Source organism: Ischnura elegans, chromosome 10 (assembly GCF_921293095.1).
Source record: "Ischnura elegans chromosome 10, ioIscEleg1.1, whole genome shotgun sequence".
Lineage (NCBI taxonomy): Eukaryota > Metazoa > Arthropoda > Insecta > Odonata > Coenagrionidae > Ischnura > Ischnura elegans.
Window position 1 is genome coordinate 77,251,542 of NC_060255.1, and position 20,987 is coordinate 77,272,528.

At 39.0% G+C, this 20,987-nt stretch overlaps 1 protein-coding gene across 8 annotated transcripts in view; it reads right to left on the reverse strand.

The window, feature by feature from the left end:
• LOC124167167 (GRAM domain-containing protein 2B-like) overlaps window positions 1-20,987 on the reverse strand; it is a 648,383-nt gene that overhangs the window by 262,636 nt on the left and 364,760 nt on the right. The gene's annotated exons all lie outside the window — the stretch shown is intronic.

Below are 20,987 nucleotides of genomic sequence, written 5' to 3' on the forward strand. Positions count from 1 at the left end.
AGCAAATAGGTAAAAATTCTTCAGATGTGAGCGCTTAATGTCCACCGCAAAGGAAGACCCAGAGAAAAACCAGTTTATCTTGGCAAATGGATTCGGCGGCGTAAGTGGGCGAAATTGATTTATTGATGAAAAGCATGGAAAGGGTCAAACAGGGCGGGATAGGAGGTAAATTATTATCGAAGCATCTGGCATTGACAAGTTGACGTCGGATTTCACAACGCAAAGAGGAAACAATTTAATTACGCTTGATGGGCAGTGAATAGGAAATGATTATTTCGAGAGAAGCAATTAATAATAAGTAAAGATAAGGAAAGACTTACTAAAAGATTCCAGAAATTTTTGCAGGAAAGAGCAAAATTTTCCCACGACCAATGCCTTATCAAAGAGATCAATCACAGAGAAATACTACGATATCCTACTTATTTACGATTAATTGTGTTGACGTAAATACCATCACTAGTTAATTATGGTAATGTCAACACTACGAAAAGAATTACTGTATGTATAATTGCACCAAAAATTCTGAGGAATTCGGGGTAATTCACTAAATGAAGTTGCTCTGAGCATGTAAGTAATAACAAGAAACAGTAACAAAAGAATTTACGAATAAGCAAAGTAAGAAGTACCTTGTTGAAATCTTAAGAGGATGTCCGCAAGGTATGAGGTACTTAAGCGTTGGTTCAATTTTACATTTTTTGGAGAGGTACCCATAAAAGAAATATTTATAGAGGTTTGTACGATAAAATGCCTTCCACATTATCTTCCTCATTAACTATCTTGGTTCACCTTGGCAGCAAAATAATTTCAATTCCTTTCTCCAGGCAGGCTAGCACAGCCAAAAGAAATGTTTAGAGGTAAAATTTGAAGGATGATACCTACATCAAGGCATTGTTATTAAAAATTAAAAATTACGCCTCTAAGGTAAGAAAACTACCAAAAGAGCCTTAGCGGCTTAATAGGGTGGTTTCCTATTATTTTTTTATTGCTTTAATCGAAAGATTATTACTCCTGGAGTACGTATTTCACGCTTTTAGATTTTTAAATGACAACATCTATTTTTCGCGATTAAATGAAAAGTGAAACATTTCAAGCGCGCGAAAACGCGACGCTTAAGTATGAATGCCGGGAAATATCTCCGTACGTCGTATTTCTGGTTCCCCCTCCCGCCCGGTGAGGTGACCTTGAGGCGAGGCTTAGCGCTGATACGTCGCAGGATGCTAGCGGATAGCTGAGTACCTTGCTGAATGGTAGCGCTTGGCTGAAAAAAAGGTTTATTAATACCTTATCAAACGAAGAAAACTTTCCGAACTTAGCCAGTTTTAATAGGTGACTATTAAGACATGTTTCCCTGAGCTCTGTGCCTCATGCATGCATTGGTAACCTCAGACGATGTATAACTCCTATCCTCTCGTGTAGAAACTAGGTCCCTGTGACGTCATGCGGAGTGGAATCGCATGAGCGCCAATCTGGCCTTTTTCAAATGAGGATAAAATTTGACCCTTGCCATTCGTCTAAACCGGTATTTCAAAAACCAAATAATTATTGTATTATGAATACACTAATAGTGGGTAACGAATCGCAATCAATGCCTTTCGTTTTCTTTGATGAAGGAAACTACCCTATTGGAGAAAACACCAAACACGTTGATATTGAATGTAATAAAATTAACTTAAGCGTGAAGCGTACGCTCTCAGGATTTGAAATTAATAATTAAATAACAGAAATTAATATGCCTCCATTTAAGGAAGCGTACTTTGTACCAATTTATTCACTCTTGAATAAATTTGAGAAAAAATGACACGTATCCACGCTTTAAGTAGTGTGAAATGAAAAAAGGTGAGATTGTAGACTTGAGATTGAAATGTGAGATCCAAGACTGTAAGTTATCAAGCGAGGAGCAAACCCAAATACCTTCGAAGCCGACTGAATGGGGGACAGAAAAAAACCCTATCACAAATGAAATTTGCTTAACTTACAACAGCTTTCCAGCGAAGAATTCATTTACTTTATTCTACCGACGAGGTAAATTTATTCCTAGATTCCTAAATTATAAATTATGACGATTAATATTAAGCAAAACTCGAAATATCACCACTTTAAACGGAAAATATGATAAAACCCCAATCAGTATGAAATTGCATGGTTATTGAGTGTTATCAACTAAATCTCTCAATCAGGAAATGTGCATGATAGCTATCAGGTCACCGTTCGTTTATCTGTTCCAAATGTATAACGTTCCCACTCCGACATCAAACAAAAACTTGGTCACAATAAAGCCATCAATTTACACCTACATAACGACAAAATTGTCTCAGTAGGGTAACGAATGCTAATGAGACCTAATGGGACCGACAAAATCACTTCGCAACCAGTTGCTATAACTGCGACACGCAGAAAAGGTGCTAAAACACTGCCGTCATCAGTCAACGGCGTACCATACGAGAACAGAAACAAAATCTGGGCAGGATTAATATAGTTAAGGTCGTAATTATGACAAAACAACAATTCTGTACCAACGTAATATGCATAGATAAAAATCAACCGATATATACAAAGAAAAATTGGTAAGTGAACACAATTCCAGACTTGAATTACCTAACAGTCACATAAAAATTATTATATTCGCATCACACCGCTATTCTGGTATCATATTCTTTATAACCCGTGATCATTTGGCACGATTAAGTGATATTCATTGGCAATAAAGAAATTGATACCAGAATTGAGGATCTTAAAGCCAAGGGGGATAAGTGCAATTTTTTATTTCTGGAGATAATTGCAGATGATGTTAACGGGGCACACACTATTTTTGTAACAAAGAGAGACATGTAAATCACAGTATTTATATGTATATGCTTAACAGTGATTCAATTGTATCCCTTGTGTACAACAATATTGTGTACCCTGACAACTTCTATACTTCTCTCGAAAAATTAAAAAAATCACTTGTCTCTTTTGGCTTCTAATTTCGTCAATTGCGGTGTGATGTGAAGTTAATGATTTTAATGTGTTTCTAAGATAATTTAAGTGTTAAATTAGTTAATTTTTTTAATTATTTTATATCGAGTTGTGCTGAAGTTGACTTTCGGCGCAAAAGTAATTCCAGCCTTGAAGATACTTTATTTTATTTTTATTATTTAATTTTAATATATTTATTATACACTCCATTTATTAGATATATTATATTTTAATTTTATTTCATAAATCATATTATTCTATTTTATTATACGCATTTATTCTGAAAAAATCATTATCAGTCATGAAAAAGAATATTTCCTAAACGAAGGTGAAAATCGCTTCTTTGCTGTATTTATGACCTTAATTCAAGATAAGAATCCCATTTTAATGAAGATAGATGTATAGTAAACAATCAGAAGTGCAAAATCTTCAACACCATCTCCGCATTATTCTCCATAGTACTTACTCATCACTACCGGCGTCCATCCCTAAAATCATCAATTTTTGTACAGCACTGACTCACCTGCAAAGACAGAAAAAAATCAAATTATTTTTTAAAAATTCCCCCATCTCACCGAACGCCATGCATCACACGAAACATTTTTTCAAATCCAAAATTTTCCATCATTACATCAATCAGACGCTACTTTTTTGAACTGTTACCATGAGAGATGAATCTGCGTTTTCATTTTCGGAACAAACACTATCAGCCATAAAAAAGAATATTTCCAAAAGAATTCCCCAGGAATTTTCCTGAAACTGACATGCGTTGAAATTCTCCGATTAACATTCATTTTCTCAATAACAATGGAGAACAGACCCATTCCCATTTTGAATTCTATTTATAACTATGAAAGGGCAACTTGGTTGTGCGCACTTTCCTCGCGGAGATAATATATTGCCAATGCGTCCAATAATAAAGAAAAATTGAGGCGGACCAGCCACCATACTACAGCAGAGCTCAAATTCGCAGCCCTGAGAAAAGGTCACCCGCACATTAATAACTCGTCCACAGTTTGTGACACCGTTAACAGCAAAAAATTGAAATGCAGGAAAGGTCGAGAAAGAAGTCTGGTTACACTAAACTTTCCCCACCAAAATGGCCTCGTCCAACTCATCTCTGGACCTGCAGCGATTTCATATTACAGAACTTGCTTTTATTCCAGGAAGAAGGAAAGAAAGGATTAATTCGAGCTTATGATCGAATGAAATTATTTTTGCGAAACAAAGGGAGAGCCCGGATAGTACAATGTTTCTATGAATCGTATAGTTTCAAATTTTTACCAAGCCATCAGCTTCTCAGCGAAGACACGCTGCTTTGAAAGTGATGTTCGTATTGCCACGTTTGAAAACATATAAGAAATAGGATCAATTGTCGACGGGTTTACTTTGTGGAAATTAATCGTAATTGTTAAATTGTAAAATTCATCGTAAATGTCATAATTCATGTAAGATAAGAGACAGCCGTAGTAATTTTCCACATTTCATCATCATCATTAGTCAACAATCCTAAGATTGGTTTGACGCAGATCTCCACTTCTCTCTCCTATCCGCTAACCTTTTTATAGCGACGTATTTCTTCTCTTTTACATCCTTTATAACCTGTCCTACGAAACTCATTCGGGGCCGTCCCGTGCCCTTCTTCCCTTCCACCTGTCCTACTATAGTCTCCATCAGGCCGTCGTGCTTCAAAATGTGGCCAACTAATCTCGTCTTCTGCATAAGGTTTTTAGGAGGCTTCTCTTTTCTCCCACGGCCAATCCATATTATCTTCATCATTCTTTGGTAGCACCACATTTCGAATGCTTCCACTCTTGACTTATCTGCTGCTGTCAACGTCCAAGCCTCGCTTCCATAGAGAAACATACTCCATACGTAGCATCTGAAGAATTGTTTCCTTACTTCTATGCTTATCTTCTCAGCTGTAAGAAACGAACATAGTTGAAAATCTATCTCTCTGAATCGAAAGTACTATATCATGGAGTAATTTTTTCAACCAAAGCCGCCGAATGATTAAAGTTAAACTTCTAGTAAAGAAAAATAATTTCTTCACAAGGAGTCCGTGTTCCAGTATCATTAGAAATTACGATATTAAGAGAGGGCAGGTACATAAAATGACCACTGGTAAGAGGAAGGTTGAAGAGGAAAGGCGCTGTGTACATGACCTTCTGAGAAGAGATTCAACACCACGCCAAAGATCTAATGAGGACACTCAGGAGTGACCACGAGACAATGAACGCGCAAACAAACGAAACGATAAGTAATGAATGCTGCACCCACCCCTATCGCAGCAGTACGATTCTTTTTTTTTTTAGTCCAGCCGCGAATAGGTTTATCGCCCGCAGATTTGCGGTCTCCCATTTAGATTGCAAGAAAAAAGAAAAGAACGTGGAAGGGAAAATCCCCACCACTCACTCTCAGCTGATTCGTGGGGCGTAGCAAAGCAGTTACGGACATGCGATACGGCTCCTACGAGTCAGCTGAGTCCTCTTTGAAACGGGGCCACGCGGTGAAAACGAATACAGCACTCAATCACGGTAGGAGGAAGGCATATTGTGCTCAGAGGACTCCGGGTAGACCGGTCTTATTTGGTGACGTACATGTTTTCCTGAGACCAGAACCGTAAAAGTTACTTTACATACAGTCACGCGAACGGGTACAGAGCCATGAACACCAAGAATGAAATACGCCGCGAAAAAATTATTTTAAAATCCCATTTCATTTCAAAATCACGATATCCCGACTAACAATAAGCCAAATATTTTTTTCACGGCGTATTTCATTCTTGGTGTACACGATGTCCAAGTTGTTTTATCAAATCATAAAAGCACACGATCTCGTGTATCGCAAAGTTTAAAACTTTAACCAGGCCAACGGCCACTCATCGAATAAAATGGTTTCGAAAATCATGCACGTATTGTCACGCCAAAAAATAATTAAGAAAAGGGCAAACATGTTTGGGTAAACGAGACGAGATAGAGGCAAAGACTCGACCCCCTCTAAAATAATCGGAAACCCAAGGAAAAATTGTCGAACACTAAATTTTCTATCTACCACAGTGTTGCCAACTACCTCTATGCCTATTTAATATTGATATCAACTACATTTACCCCACAAATATCGTTAAAGACATAGTTCCACGTGTAGTTATCGTGTAGCAAAATAATTTTCCACCCCAATCCACCAATTGATTACAATTAACGCTCAGGTAAAAAATAATTTATCGGAGGGTCGTTATTCTAGTGTCGATATTTACCATGACACCAAGGGAGACAGGCATATAAATTGTCCTCTAATTAATCACGCGACATTTTCATTTTTAAAAGCCGAGAATATACAGAGAGCCGAGCATAGAAATAAGGAAAAATTTAATGTAATCCTACACCTGGAGCACTTTTCTTTATTATATCGAGACGTGGACCTCGACAACAGCAAGGAATGGAAGCATTCGAAAAGTGGTGCTACCGAAGAACGATGAAGATAAAATGGATCAACCGAGCGAGCAACTACGAAGTCTTTAGAAGAATTAGAGAATAGACAAGCTTTCTAAAACCCTCCGAAGAAGACGGGATAGCTTAATAAGGTATACAAAGAGGCATGATGACCTGATGAATACACTCATCGAAAGTGCAAATGCAAAGAAAGGAGAAAGAGGCCCTAAAAGCATTATATAAGACGAGTTATTAAGGACCCAAAAGGTCAGAATTACGTGAATGTGAAAAATATACGAATTTCTTCATTTGCTTCTTGCGTAAATTATGATGACAAAAAGTGTCCAGTTTACGTCTTAGATATGTTCTAGGTAGGCTAGTGACCTTACAAGAGCCAAGAGACTGGAAGAATGCTGCAGCAAACGAAGATAAAATCTCAATCTACCAGATTTCCACAAACCGCTGACAAATGCAATTGAGCAACTAGCAGCTACAGAAATCCTCTTCAAGCGGGTAACACGACGGCCTGTCTTACTACAAGTAACTGACTGTGAGTGAAGTGAACAAAATCCGCACTTCGCCTCCAAAGACGTTGTTGCAGACTTACGTTCTACTCTCTGAGTGAAAGAATCATTCTTTTTTATTAATTTTTCTCGATACTTCGCCAGGTTATTATCTGGTCCTTGCACTGATATTTTCAATTTTTAAAATAAGTAATAGTTTAGGGAAGGAGAGCGATCAAAACTCGGCGATGCGAAAATAAATTTATTTCAAAACAAATTTTCCTTTTGAAGAAAAATGATATTAGTATAAGACATGGAACTAGAATAAAAATCATTATTTTTTCAAGCAAATAATTATAAAAACTAATAAATTGCTGTCATAAATTCTTTAAAATTTTGGTTCCATTAACCTTTTCTGTGCAAAAAAGTTACAACTCACCACAGCTGGTTTTGCCCCCCCCCCCCTAGTTTTATTTATTTTATTTATTCCCATCGCCCCGAAAACAGCTCACAAGGCCTTTTACATCGGAGGGTATAACATGAAACAACAACTATCACACACAACCATGCCCTGGATAGGGGCAACCTACCTAGGCGGGACTCGAACCCGCGACCTTCGGTTTGGCAGGCGAGGACTTTACCCCGCCGCCGCCGCGGCGCGCCGTGGGTACGCCCGTGAGTAGTTACGTAACATTATATCACGCGACTACTGAAAGAGTGGCGTTCCAAGGATGCCGATGGCCTGCCCGTAGGGGTGTGGTAGTCCATTTAAATGAAATTAATCGAAACTACGTTATTTATGGATTTATATCCGAGCGTGAGGGGATGTAATTCAAGCCTTAACGACAGCAATCGCGAAAAGGAGTCTTACTGGACGACGAACGCGAAGAGAAGCCGGTCAGACCGCAAAAGCGATATTCCCACACCAACCGAGGGAGGTGGGGTGGCTGGGAAATATCACGGGCACAGATAGCACACACGCCAGTGCACGAAGAGAGCGGCGCGACGCGGGGTGACATGTGACTCACGTGCATTCTCCGCATGCACGACGAGCCCGCATCCAGCCGGAGGAAACGCGTGAATCAAGGGACGCATGCAGATTTTATCGCATAATTACGTAATTCCCGTTAACCCATTATAACCCAATGTTGTTTCCAAGCAACATCAAAAATATATAAATGTTCTGCTCTATTCAGGAAATATCTAAACTACGCATTATTTTGTGGTGTTCATTGTAATGACTAATAATTTAGCTACCACGATATGTATGATTTAGTGAAAAATTTTCAAGTTTTCATAATGAAAAATCTTGATATTTGAATTCTCCCTAAAGTAGCTCTGGGTTCGAAAGGGTTATAGAGGGCGAACGCCTTCCTCTCGACCAGACACATCACGGATATTACAATATAGGATTTTCTCCGGTCGGTCTCTTAAAAGTGTTTCCATCTATCACGCGAAAAAATGGGTTTACCAAAGTCGCCACTCGCATCGCTGACGAGCAGAGAGATCCTTATTTCACGGAGAAATAACCCATAATGCATGGGCGTCGACAGCAGTGGAGAAGTCAAGAGTGGAAGCCTATAGGACTGCCATAGAGTTTATATCACTAGTGGAGAGTAATTATGGGGACTGCATAGAGGTGGCCCAATTCCATCACTAAGAAGGCTGATTTCCATTGCCACTTCGGTCGCATTTTTATCGGTTTTCAAAAATGTCCGCGGCGCGGTGATTAGTGCAATGCGACTCACATTTATTTCAATATTTTGCATTTTAATTTTTGTTATTGCGAGGAATGGCATAGAAAATTTATGAATTTGAGAGATCAAAATTATCATGCATATAAATTTCCGTTAACATCCCTAATTATATCTTATTACCCCTTGAAACTCGGATCACTTTTTCCGTCAGCGACGCGAGTGGCGACTAGTGTAAACCCATTTAAATGCGCGGTGAGTGACAGCACATTTAGATGCTGACTTGAGGATCCTCTTTGGCAATACTAGTGGTGGAAGCATTCGAAACGTGGTGCTATCGATGAATGATGGAGATAAAATGGATAGACCGAGAAGGAAGAAAATAGGAAGTGCTACGTACAGTGGGACACAAGAGAAGCCTCATAAAAACTTGAAGCAGAAGGCGGGACACCTTAGTTGGCCACATCATGTGACATGGTGGCCTTATGCAAACAATCGTAGAAGGACAAGTGGAGGGAGAGAAGGGCAAGGGACGGCCCCGAATGAGTTACTTGAGACTGGTTTCAAAGGATTCAAAGGAGAAGAAATACGTAACTATAAAAGGCCTAGCGCATACGAGAGAGAATGGAGAGCAGTGTCCAACCAATCCTAGGATTGTTGACTAATGATGATTTTGAATGCAAATTCACATTTATGATGGCATGATATATCCAAACTCGTATCTTTGAAGTGATTTCACTCGCTGTCGTTGGCACGTTCGGAAAGTAAGTTCCGTTTTGAAACTAAAAAAGAGCAAGTATAGATACTTCAAAGAAATTTATAGCATACATCTCTATGACTCCTACACTATTTTTGGAGGTAGATCCCGTGATTTTCAAGTATTTGCCACAGGTTGGAACAAGTTTTTGTACACCCTCTTCGTAAAATGTTGTCACCAGTGTAGTCATCCATCAGGTCAAACAGTCTTTCAGATCTTCTTCGCTGTTTGTCGATGTTTTTGACCATCCTCTTCAGAGCCCCGATCTCGCTCCAAGCGAAATTCACTTGTTTCTGCATCTGAAATCTTTTCTTGGCGGTACAACTGCGACGAAGAGCTGAGAGAACATATTACCTCATGGATGACTACACTGGCGGCGATACCATACGAAGAGGGTATACAAAAACGTGTGCCACGCTACGAAAAATATCTGCAAAATCACGGAATCTCCGTCGAAAACTAGTGCACGAGTAGTAGAGATAGTAGTTTTCTGAGTATCTCGTACTCAGAAAATATAGGGAATAAATGGATTGCTATGCACCCATAGCCGCGGTGCGGACATTTTTGGAAACATTCTTTGTTGGCGACCCACTTAGAGGTTGAAATGTAGACGGTGACAGATTTATCAGAGACTGCGTGATCCCTGTTCAGCGCTGGGTCTTCATCACTTCAAACACGGCCTCTGTCAGTCAGATAGGATATTAGCTAAGGAATCTAGAGAAAAATCACTGGATTATTCTAATCAAAAGATAATCTCCCATTTTTCTAAGACACAGTTGGATATCCTACATGTTTTGTGCATCAGTATAGGAATATCATCCATAGGTATACAACATATCCGATTTCACCTGATTGCAAAAGCAAAATACCAGCCATCTTTCCGAGATTTTGAATCGATCGATCATAATGAAAACATAAGCGGAAATATTTCGTCATTTAAAAGGAATTATTAAACCGCGGGGGATATAAGAACGGCCTGTACTTAGGCGAATGCTTCGAAACCAGTTATATTTTTTATTTATACCAGATACCAGTCATATGAGATTGTTATATAAGCCCTGATAAAATCTCGCGGAACTGAGTAGTAGCCTTAATTGAAAAAACTAGATCCATTAATGCTTCCTATTATGGCAATCAAACGAAATTTTTCCACGTTGCGGATCCTGATTGGGATGATATACAAATTAAATGGTAATACCTGGTACTATGATTGACGAGTAAAATGCAGGTTTTCGTGCCAGATCCAATAAAACACCAACCTGACAGGTTCTAAGGACATAACTCAAACACTAAATGCTAATTTAATATGAATAACTCCTTTATTGCATTAATTAAGTCCACAATTTATACTCGAAGAACAGAAAAGATGTGTGACCAATCGATCCGGTTACAGGAATATATAATGTATCTCTATCTTTAAAGAGTTGCGAGAAACGACACGAAAAAGTAAACAGGCTTTTGTAATATTGCGAGCCTTATACATATAGGTATAGCAGCAAATTGAAGTATAGGATAATGTTGCCAGGATATTTAAAAAAATATTTTCCTCAGTGATAGGTGAAAAAATACCTGAGTGTACTCGGAGAACTAGCGGAATGAAAAAAGAAGATTATGGACGTTTATTAATAATTATATTTAAGAAGATAATTATAGACGTCCAGGAAAAACAGTTCGGACGTTCCTTCGTCGTATCTTGTCACAATTAATAGGAATTTCACCCCAAATAGTAAAAATTAGCGAGAATACGTTGGGAATCATGAATACGGTAGATAACGATTTTCAATTCACAAGCTTAGATGCCCAGTAAAGCCAACATGATGCCACAATACGTGCTCACTCACTTAATTGGTCTGGGTCGTGTGCCGAACAATGCGTCCAGTTACTTGAGGTTGGAAATCATGAAAAACCTTACCAGGTGGTTATACGGAGAGATTTTGTTAACATTGTGCGTCAGAAAGGCTCAAACTTTTATTATGGATATGATGACATTATAAAATAAAACAAGTTAGTCGAGTATGATGAAAAGTACAAAATACTTTGTGACTACACGTGAATTTATTGAATTACAACCTAGGTTTCGACGTTAAACTTCATCATCTGGTATCTCTGAATAGAAGACAAAATTATAATTAATTATAATACTTATTGGAAAATGCAGTAATTCATGGGGGATGCGGTTGCTGTGGTGGGATCCTGTCATACATTAAAACTCTTCCATTCCAAGTGATTACGCGCAACATCGAAACCTAGGACGTACCTTACATAATGCAGGCGGATTTTCATTATATAAAGCCGATTCCTTGAAGTCACACCCGAGAAAGCGAACTACATGGAGTTAGAATAGTTATAAAAATATCAAGACATTTATTAGAAAAGCTCCAGCAACACTACCCATTCAACAAGGGTTTGGGACAACAATACAATAAGAATCACTGGCATTATCATCGCCAATGAATTCTGTCGAGATGATCCAATAGATGATCCAATGCTAGTTTATCCTAATGTTTTAATGATCAATACGACAAAAATCACAGGCAATGTAGCGCCAATGATTCCTATTATATTTTCCCAAATATTTTTTACAGTGTCCAGGGAATGATCCTCTCGGCCGCTACAGGCTCCAGCAGCTGACTGGACTCCAAAGAAGCCACGCATCTGGAGGGGAGGAAAGGAGAGGAAGTCTCCTGGAACGGAAGGGCGTTCAACTTCACTCGTAGACGGAAGAACGGGAACTCGCTCAAGGGAGAGAGACAGAGGACAGCTTTCGCTTCACAATTCATTTCGATTTCCTACCCATGTCAAGCGACAACTGTGGACCAGACACATTCGATCGGTGTTTTGCGTCATTTTCCGAAGTTTTACTTGTAGAACACCACTTTGAAAATTTCCGGTCACTTAGGACGACGATCCTCATTCCTCACATCATTTGAAGCGCCGCAGCTTGTACAATAACTATGAATATTGTGCGCATAAGTTTGCATTGTGTACTTAGCGTGTTGTTTGTGCTAGCAGAAACTTAATCACTAAATTGAAATAATTTGAAAACATACATACTTTGAAAATCAGGTCAGATAACTTATACTTTTCATAATATGTCCTTTTTTCGTTTTCTTAAATAATTTTATTATTTTTTTCATTACAAGTAGAATTTTTAAGATTTTGATGTCTTTTATTTCGATTTTCCCCTCTTTTTATACTGGTTGGGCATATTCAGCAGCAATTAATGAATACAATCAATTCAATATAAAAACCTTAAAACTAGAAGAAGGAAAGGCATAGGATAGTTTCATAGAAGAGTCGCTTGACGAGGTAGTATATGTAGTTGGACTCTAAGGGGCGTAATTCCAAATGTCTATTAGTAATTTATTTTTGGTTGCCTCGAGCCCGGAGTTGAGCCTCAACTATTAACTAGCTGTGCGATTATGTGATTAACACTTGGGAGACTATGGGCGTAAAGGGCGCGTTGTGCATGATTAATTATTTCACCCCGGCATTTATACCGGGCACAGGTCCGGCTACCGGTGAGTATATTATTTCCACACCTTCAGCGGGGACGATTGTGAGTTCATGATGCTTGAAGGGGACAAATGCCACGATAAGTTTAAAAGACCAGTATTGCCTTTCAATTATAAGCGAGGGAGAAAATAAAAAAACAGGATACTAGAAAGCTCGTGCGATGCACACCAAATCTATTAATATCTAAACCTTACCGATAACTGACATCGGGAATATTTCTAATGGACAAAAACAATTAAAGCATACAATTATTATTATATTCTAGATTTTTTTGGTTCTTACCTTTTTTTGGGTTTGTATAATATTTTATGATTTTGTCGTCTACCTTTACCTTTTTGTGCATTTTTCCACCTAGCAATATTTTCCCTCATTTATAATTTTTTCCGATTTACTATTTTTTTTGGTGTTAACAAGTTTTTAACCATTGACACCAAGCGCTGAAATGATGAGTCTAGTTCGCCATAAACTTCCGATGCCTTATCGCGCAATGCGATCAGATTTTCATAATTTTAGCACTCTTTAGGGGACCAATATAAATATTTTGAAAGTTTAACAATGTTAAAAAACCGATAATATACATAAAGAACCCATATTTCATGAAATATGATGCATTGGAACTTGGAAGAATTGAAATGATTACATTTAAGTAGCGATAGCTGAGTTATCGATGTATTTAACTAGATACTTAACTACATGAAATAATAATAACTTTTTACTTCATTGTTCTGCGTTGATTACAAACTAACAAAATATAATTTCATTTATTTAAGTATACCGGGATTGGCCAAGGTGATCACTATACGGAGTCACCCGCAATGCACAAATTTTGCGAAAAAACACAGAGAAAAAAATCATTCGCCTTTATCTCCTATACCTAAACCATTTCATTGCCTACCATTCCATTTAAAAAGAACCACAGAAAAAATAAATAGAGAATAGGAGCTCGATATCCATAAAATAGATTGAAATGGACGGGGTTAATTAGGTTGACCATACTCAGGCCCCCTACGTGGCAACAATAATCAAACTTCAACGGAGCGGATGGTACCGCTAAGAAGCCTCCTTGAATCCGGAGGTGGGATCAAGGCAAAGCGAGTAGTCGCGACGAAAAAAAGAACATCTCAACGCGAAGGCGGCGCCGAAGAACCGTTCCGAGTGCAGTTTCGAACATTCCTTCGCGGAAGTATCTCCTGAGTTCACGGCCGGTACCTCAGCAATATCCTCGGCAGCCTCTCTCCTCCTTGCACCACCAATGCCAAGTATTTGTTCACAAGCGTGACGCGCGGCCCGCTGTAGCAACCAAACGATGCCAAGAAAACGTAGGTAAAATAGTAGGGATATAACGGAAGGCGTAAAATGCTTAAAAATTAAGCAATCAATTGATTACGAGTCTTAATGACGTGCGCGAAAAATTTATTCTCGCCTTCTAATGAAGATATATAAAAGTGGGAAATGAACATAGTTTCTCATTAAATTAATTTTAGTTAAAACATTACTTCAGAGTTTCAATACTTAGTATATTCAAGTATTGAAATATGGGTGGTGTTGCAATTAAAATTTATTGAGATTCAAAGATTTTGTATTTTTTTCCAGTACGGAAAAATATTACCTAATAACCCTTGGAACCGGTCGATAAGTTAACAGTTATAAAAATCGTTTAATGCGAGCTTTAACATCGGATACAAAACATATTTAAAACATTTCACATGTCAGAACACTGAAAGAAGAGAAAATGAATAAACGATTTCACATTTGTCAAGGATTATTGTTTTCCTACCAAATGAATTCGCAAAAGTGAATATTTACGGAGGTCAGACAGTTTCTGTTCCCTCTGAAAGCGACTAAACTTAGCAATCGATACAAACTAAAGATAAAGTAATTATGGTTACTATCATTCTGAACGCAGAAGCATTGGAAGCAAAAGTAAATATAACAGATGAAATGTTCTAAAAATTACTAAAATTATTAGGACGAAAACTGATGCTGATACTGAACGCAGTTGATGATACTGAGGACGCAGTTGATGATACTGAACAAGTATACGTCAATCAGTCGTTAATGAGAGGTGTTTTGGCAATATTTGAAAAAGACATCACGCAGTATGCAATGATTTGAATTCATTTCTTAAAACATCTTGCTATTTTTGCTGAGTATATCTGAGCCAGGGTCATGTATGGAATATGATCCCAGAATAATTAGTAGCAAATTTGCGCTAGCTAACAACTAAATTATATTTGGAGACACCTTTTTTCCCAAAACTAAATTATATTTAGGGCCACTGTTTTCCTACCAGAACGTTAACAGACATATCGATTAAAAAATTGATTAATAGTCATTATATTTAGGGCACATTTATCCCAGCTATGATAGAACGAATCCCGCCAAACTGTCATTCAAACGTTTCTTGGTTTTTTTTTTTTGCAAGACGCCAACATTTACCGCTAAGCCCTCCAAGTCCTTGCCCGGACGTTTCTCATTGAGAAAACGGTTTCTTTACTGACTCACGACAGTTTCGTAGCGAACGGATAAAGAAGAAAGGAACTGATTCTACTGGGATTATTGTGCAACACGTATCTAGAGAACAGCCGGTTGCCCACGTCACATCATACCAGTGGAAGGTGAAAGGAGAGGGCAGTCGTTGTCTGAACGTTTATGTGCTGGTACACACGTAAACAGATTTGTATGCTTTTTAAGACAATGCGACGATTATTACGTCATCAAATTGTACGGCATGGCAACGACTTTAGAGGAGGCGATCGACAATTATAGTCATTTGCGCCATGAGGCAAGGGTTGGGAGGGAAGAGTGGAAAGAAACCCGGCGTCGGCATTAGCCTGCTCTTGACGAAATGTGACAAGGGGACCACGGCTTAACGTCCTATTCGACGGACGGGATGCTGCACTTGAAATTACTCCTCAAAGCACTCGAGCAGAGATCAGGTAGCCTTTGAAAAGCCTCTGCCACCTCTGGGAATCGAACCCGGACCGACTGTGTGGGAATCTAACACTCCAGCCACGATACCAAAACGATCCACATAAAAATACTTCATCTGCTAACTCTTCCATTTCCCTTAATAATACCACAGTTTAACATTACTCATTGGCCTAAGCTATTGGAATCTCCGTAGACTCCATAAGGGCTCTAATATAAATAATATAGGAGGATAGAAACGCTCTTAGAATTTTCATATCGACTACTTGTATTGATAGTTCACCTTCATTATTGCGAAAAAAATTAAAAGAGTTGTAGCTTCCAGTAACAATTAGGAATGAACCATAAATTTAACCGTGAAAAAATTTAAACGGTTCACTAAAGCTTTGTTTTTTTAATACATTCATGTCATAAATCGAAATTAAATGCAATATTGTCCGATGTGATGCGCTATTCAACTAAACCAACATAGTTCAGCCACTTGCAGTATATTCTTACCTTCAGGGTTATCAACAAAGTAAGTGCGATGGGAAAACTACTGTCAAGGCTGGTTAGCCGTACAAACTAATGAGAGGGTTAGTACTGACTTTAGTATGGCGGTTAGTACAGAGAAAAATTTAGTATGACGGTTAGTACTGAGAGAGTTAGATGACTGAGTACTCCCAACGAAGTACTCTGGAGTAGACAGCTGTTATGGCCGCCCAGCTGTTCAAGACAGATTGAAAGTGGGTACAGCTCCATAAGCTCGATGGGAAAGTAGAGCGCTGGCATCCAAGCTTTTTCTTTCTTTTCCCTTCTGCCAAGGCGACACGCAGAGATTTCGAGTCACTCGAGGGTAATAAACTCGAAGATTCCTCACGCATGATTGAATAAAATACTATTTTACCATTTTTCTAAAAAAAAACTTTAAAGTGACGAATAATTTGGATAAACTGACTCATTTTCGAATCCATAGTCTGGTTCGAAAATTATACTGTGTATTGCAATAAGGTCGTCGAATTGCACTTTTTTAAATATAAATGTAAAATCGTATTTCATTCAATGGTAAAAGCACGATGGTTTAGTTAGACCAGAACAGACTACTGCCGTCGCCGGGTTACTCTCCATCCTTACTTCCCATCCTTTCCGTACGTAAAAAATGACTTACGGCGTCGTTCGATTACTCCAAATACCAACCCACCGAGAATGGAGACTTTAAAAAAATCATCTTGCACGAGGACGATATATAACCACAACAGAAAATAAGTTGATTCATACCTTGAATTTTGGTCATGGTTAGTAGCGAAATATTTAATTTATATCAATAAATACCTACACTATAATATACTCGCTTTTTCATATTTTCGTTTGAACTCATCAGTTCCGCTTTATCTTTTTCACTTCCGCTACTTTTCTTTGCTTGCAAAATTTGTTGTAATGATTTTCTAAATCATTCTCCTTCCTTTTTATTGATCGCAGCGCCACCAACCGATTTGAGCGGCCATTTTTTTAACTAACCACCATACTTAATTTAAACGAGTCAATAGATAGAAAGTAGAACAATTTAGTATTTTGACACTTCTTCCCAGGGTTTCAGACGATTTGAGAGAGTGTCGATCATAAGACATTCTTTCGTATCTCGTATCCTTCACCCCAAAAATTCGCATGAATCAGTCAGTGAGTGGTCGGGAGTGGGTTTTATAGTACATAGATACTAGATGCTGATCGAGAGGACCCGGGTTCGATCTTGGGTGAAGCCTTCGGACGCCCCCAGACAAAATGGTATAAGTCCGAGGTGACACAAGGAATAGAACTTGCCCCTCTACCCTGAACGTGTGACATTCAATGCCTGTGGTTTACTTCTGGGTGAGCTCTATCATCACCTACCCACACCAACCCTCGGATCGAAGCACTGAATGAGCGAATGAGTAAGTAATATTTTAGTCAAACATTGCCAAATAATGTTTCACATAGTTCAGAAATGTCGACGCTCGCAGATATTAACAGAAATGTTTGGGAATATATAGAAGAGGTGGAAATGCGATTTAAAATGTAGCGTTCTCATTGATAACGACCGTTACTAATTGTGTGATAATAACTTCAAATAACTACATTCTGCAAACAAAGAATAATTCAAGGCTCAGATCATAGGACTGATGTGGAGGTAAGATATACACATGATGGGAAGTACGTAGTCATTACGACACTATTCCTTGGTACGTGCATCGGAATCACACGTGTTTCCCGAGGCTATGTCACATTGTGCCAAGAGATTGTGACATTGTCACTTGACACAAGCGTGTATAAGAACATTACACGTGCCCGTGACTTCTGTAATTATTCTAAAAAAAATCAAGCTACATAAATGGCTGTACTATTATAACCAGGAAAGCTACTGATAGCAATGTTAAAAATATTGATAACCATGATTACAAAAATGTTTTCGCACGTGAGCTCGCGGCTTTCAAAAGCGGTTGCCTTCTCAGATTGCCCGATATGATTCCGAACAAAGCACGAGCGTCGCGAGAAGTGAATCTGAATGCGATTTCAAAGATACAGCTACTGAAAAAGCTCATGTTTTAGATTTGAATATTAACTCATTTCCACCCGACGTAGCCATTTGGCTACACATAACCGTGCTCGGCAAATGAGCCTCTTGATGAAAAATTGCAAACTAATTTGTTTACAAATTGTTACAAATACGCTGAAAATATTTTCATTACACTATTCAGTTTTTTAGCTTTTTATGTCAATGTTTGTTTTGTTTTTATTGTGTTTTTTGAAGTTTTAAAGTCAATGGCAGCGGCAGAGAAAGCAAGGCCTTCGAAGTTTGGTGCCACTGAAGAAGTTAAGAATTCAATGTTATATCACGCCCAGTGTTCAAATTAAGGTTTACCGGCCAAATCATAGTTTTCTCCACGAAATTCTGCTATCAGCAACACGAGGGGCAACTTTCGCAAAATCCATAAAATGCGCAGTGGGTCACAACAATATAACCGACAGACTGGAGAATTCTCCATTGTAATCACGGGGACTGTATGGATGAGGCCCAATTCAATACCATAGAAGGCTGATTTCTGTTGCCACTTCGGTCGCATTTTAAAAGGCTTCCAAAAATGTCCCAGGCGAAACGGAAGTGTTGAGGAAGTGTTGGGGAAGCGTCGGACGGAGTGTTCGGGAAGTGGCGGGCAAGTGTTGGGGTAGCGTTGAGGAGGTGTCGCGGAAGTGTTCGGGAAGCAGATTATGGCCCACTTGGAACGCTTCCGCGGAAGTGTTTCGGAAGCGTTCGGGGAGTGTCGACAACGGTCTCGGTCGAGTGTCGGGGAAACGTCCAGCGAGCGTCGAGGAAGTGTTTCCCACGCTTCGGAAGCGTTCCGGGAGTGTCGGGGAAACGTCCGGGAAGTGTTTCAACCACGAAGTGGCGAGGAAGTGTTCGGCAAGCGAAGGGTCGACAGTCAGGTAGTGTTGAGGAAGTGTTCGGGAAGCTGCCGGGAAGCGTTCACGTACCGTTAAACGCTTCCTGAACACTCCCGCAACACTACCCGGACACTTCCCCGAACGCTTCCTTTTCGACAGGGGTCCGCGGTGCGGTGATGAGTGCAATGCGATCTATTTTCCCACATTATTTTGAAGTATTGTCTTTGCAAATGCGAGGAATAGCGTTGAAGAGTTATGAATTTGATTAATCACATCATCTTGAATGTAAATTTCGGTTGGCACCCCTAATTATACTACATTTTCTCATGCAACTCGGATCAATATGTCCGTTAGCGACGCGAGTGGCGACTTTAGTAACCGATTTAAATGCGCGGTGGTCGACAACACATGTGGAGGCGGACTTGAAGCTACAGCTCTTTTAATTTTTTTCTCAATAATGAAGGTGAACTATCAATAAAATTAGGCGATATGAAAGTTTTAATAGGGTTCTGGGAGCGTTTATATCCTCCTATTGTTTATATTAGAGCTCTTATGGTGTCTACGCAGTATCCAAGTGATTAGACAAATGCGTAATGCTAAAATTTGGTATTATTAAGGGAAATGGAAGAGTTAGCATATGGAGTATTTTTATGTGGAACGGTTTGGTATCGTGGCTGGATTGTCCTCTTGAGGATCCTCTTTTGTAGTATTCTTGATTGTAATACTCGTGGGTGAATCCTACAATCTCAAACATAAGATATAACCTCCCTACCCATTCACTTTTTTTTCAAGTTTACGACACACTGGAACAAAATGACTCAATTCAGCATCCAGTTCGACCAGTTTCTCATTTCGTAGTTACGTAACAAGCGGGCAGCGTTCCTCCCACTACAGACACCTCACTTCTCCTCCGTTGGTTGGGACACACCTCGTGATAAAAGATTTCTTTTCCGAGGCCACTAGGCGAAGCATACACATTGCCTAATTTCAGGCAGGCAGCGGGATCGTTCAAAAGGAAGGTGGGTGGTAAGACGACTGTTATTGTCCAAAACTTGGTGTATCGATTTAAATAAGTGTCAATAAGCACGGAGAAATAATTCGTACGTCGGGATTTTCTGACGATATAGCAGTCACAGTGGATATAATGTATGATTAAGAAGACTGAGATAAATATAAAAAGGAAGATGACCAGATATCAGCTGAAGTTGAACGAAGAGAGAACTAAGATGCTAGTATGAAGCAATAGAGAGGAGTCAGGGACTTATACTTAACTAGGTAAAAAAGGCTTTTAAAATGTGAAAGAGTTGTCCTAGGAAGCCGAACAAACAGCGATGGACGAAGCAAGAAAGAAATGGTCAGTAGAGTTGCAGAGAAGAAGAGAGCGTTCTACGAAAAGAAGAATTTACAGCTGAGAATTCATTCATTGAAGTAAGAAAGCAATTCATCAGATGCTACATATGGAGCATATTTCTCTATGGGAGATAGGCTTGGACGCTGAAAGCAGCAGATAAGTCGAAGGTGGACGCATACGAAATGTAATGCAACCAAAGAATGGTGATGATACAATGGATCAACCCAGTGCTGAAGTTGGGCCGGTACGGCGTACCCCCTAAAATCCAAACTCGTCATAAGCGTACCGGTTAAACTACCTATTTAAATCTATAAAAAATAGCCCACAGTAAATTTTCCAATGGATTTCAGGAATAAAAATCGAAAATGATTATTTACTTGTTCAGAGTTTTCTTGTAGCAAAACTTGGAACTAATATAAGGGTTGGAGTTTGATATTTCAATCGCTGCCG